The sequence below is a fragment of the Lathyrus oleraceus genome, chromosome 5 (genome assembly GCF_024323335.1).
Source record: "Lathyrus oleraceus cultivar Zhongwan6 chromosome 5, CAAS_Psat_ZW6_1.0, whole genome shotgun sequence".
In the NCBI taxonomy this organism is placed as follows: Eukaryota; Viridiplantae; Streptophyta; class Magnoliopsida; order Fabales; family Fabaceae; genus Lathyrus; species Lathyrus oleraceus.
The window spans coordinates 257,055,153-257,057,005 of record NC_066583.1 but is presented as its reverse complement, the minus strand read 5'-3'; the positions used below and the strand labels follow the sequence as shown (position 1 = coordinate 257,057,005).

At 37.0% G+C, this 1,853-nt stretch overlaps 1 non-coding gene across 1 annotated transcript; it reads left to right on the top strand.

The window, feature by feature from the left end:
* The first annotated feature begins 1,245 nt into the window (after positions 1–1,245).
* On the top strand, positions 1,246–1,353 carry LOC127089415 (small nucleolar RNA R71). The gene has a single exon (XR_007791014.1). It is a non-coding gene; the product is annotated as a small nucleolar RNA R71 (small nucleolar RNA).
* The last annotated feature ends 500 nt before the right edge of the window (positions 1,354–1,853 follow it).

Below are 1,853 nucleotides of genomic sequence, written 5' to 3'. Positions count from 1 at the left end.
TTTGATAAGATCTCTTTTAGGAACTTAGCATATAAAGGCATTTGAGTAATGACCTCAGTGAAAGGTATAGTAACACGAAGTTGTTTTAGGAGCTCGATGAATTTCTTAAATTGACCCTCATTCTTGGTTTTGGCTAGTCTTTAAGGGTATGGTATATTTGGTTTATACGGAGGTGGAGGTACATAAGGTTTCTCTTTTTCAATAGCATCTTTATTAGTGATAGTCTCTTCCTCTTTAGCTATTTGTTTTCTTACTTGAATCTCGTTAGTAACTTTCTCAGGTTCCTCCTCTACTCTCCTGTACATCACAGGGTTTTCAACTCTTGGGTCTATTAGTCCATCTAACTCTGTCCCACTTCATAGTGTGATAGTGTTTGCATGTCCCTTAGGATTTGGTTGAGGTTGGCCTGGAAATGTGCCGGTTGGAGCGCAATAGCTGCTTGTTACTGGGAAACTGAGAAATTTGAGTCTCAAGCATCTTGTTATGTGTGTGTGTGTGTATATATATATATATATATATATATATATATATATATATATATATATATATATATATATATATATATATGTATGGCTTCAACCTTATTTGCTAATTATTTTACCAGTTCGTTAGTATGAACGTTTTATTTCATGACCTCTTTGTTCTGTTAGGTCTGGGATGCAATGAAGTTCTCCATCATAAGCTCTAACTTTGACTTTCTAGGAGCAGTAGGAGCATCGTTAGCTTCTTTTTGAAAACCTGTAGGTTTTGAAGGTGGAGGACTTGGTGCAAACAATATGTTATTGTTCTTGTAAGAGAAGTTGGGGTGGTTCCTCCATCCAGGGTTGTAGGTGTTGGAATAAGGTTTTCCTTGCGCATATTTGATATGGTGTTGCATGGTTTCAGTAAATATTTGGAAATCAATGGCTATATGTCCTTGGACTCCACAAATTTCATAGTTTGGGGCTATAACAACTACAATGGCTGGAGTGATTATAGTTAAGTTGTTGATCTTTTGGGTAAGTGCCTCAACTTTAGCATTTACATGATCAAATCCATTGACTTTGAACATTCCTCATTTCTGTTGGGTTTTCTCGACTTGAACTCTTTCAGTTCCCCATTGGTAATGATTCTAGGCTTTTGATAAGTTGGTAGGCTTCCTCGAAGGGTTTATTCATTAAGGCTCCGCCAGTAGCAATATCTATGGTCATTCTGGTATTGTATAGTAGACTATTATAGAAAGTATGAATGATAAGCCAATGTTCTAATCCGTGATGATGGCATAGTCTTGTCTTATCTTTATATATTTCCCATGCATCAAAAAGTGATTCTCCTTCAGGTTGTTTAAACGTAGTTATATGATTTCTCAATACTAATGTTTTGCTTGGTGGTAAATATCTGGCTAAGAATACCCTCTTGAGTTCATTCCAAGTGGTGATTGAGTTCGCGAGTAGAGACTGTAGCCATGCTCTGGATCTATCTCTCAGGGAAAATGGAAATAAACATAGTCTAATGGCTTCTGAATTAGCACCACTACTCTTTAATGTGCCTACATACTACACAAACACTGATATATGAAGATTTGGGTCCTCGGTGGGATTTCTAGAGAACTGGTTCTGTTGCATGATTTGCACCAGAGGTGGTTCTAGTTTAAAAGTGTTTGCCTGGATTACAGGTGGAACAATGCTTGAGTGCGGTTCGTCCTGAGACGGAAGTGAAAAATCATTGAGTGGACGATTATCAGTTTCAGCCATAGGTTCAAATATGGCTCTAAGTTCACGTATTCGACATTTAATATGAATATAACACTCGACTTTAGGTATTAATTGTTCTAACTCATATGCATTAGAGCGAGTGTTATGCATACAACCAAT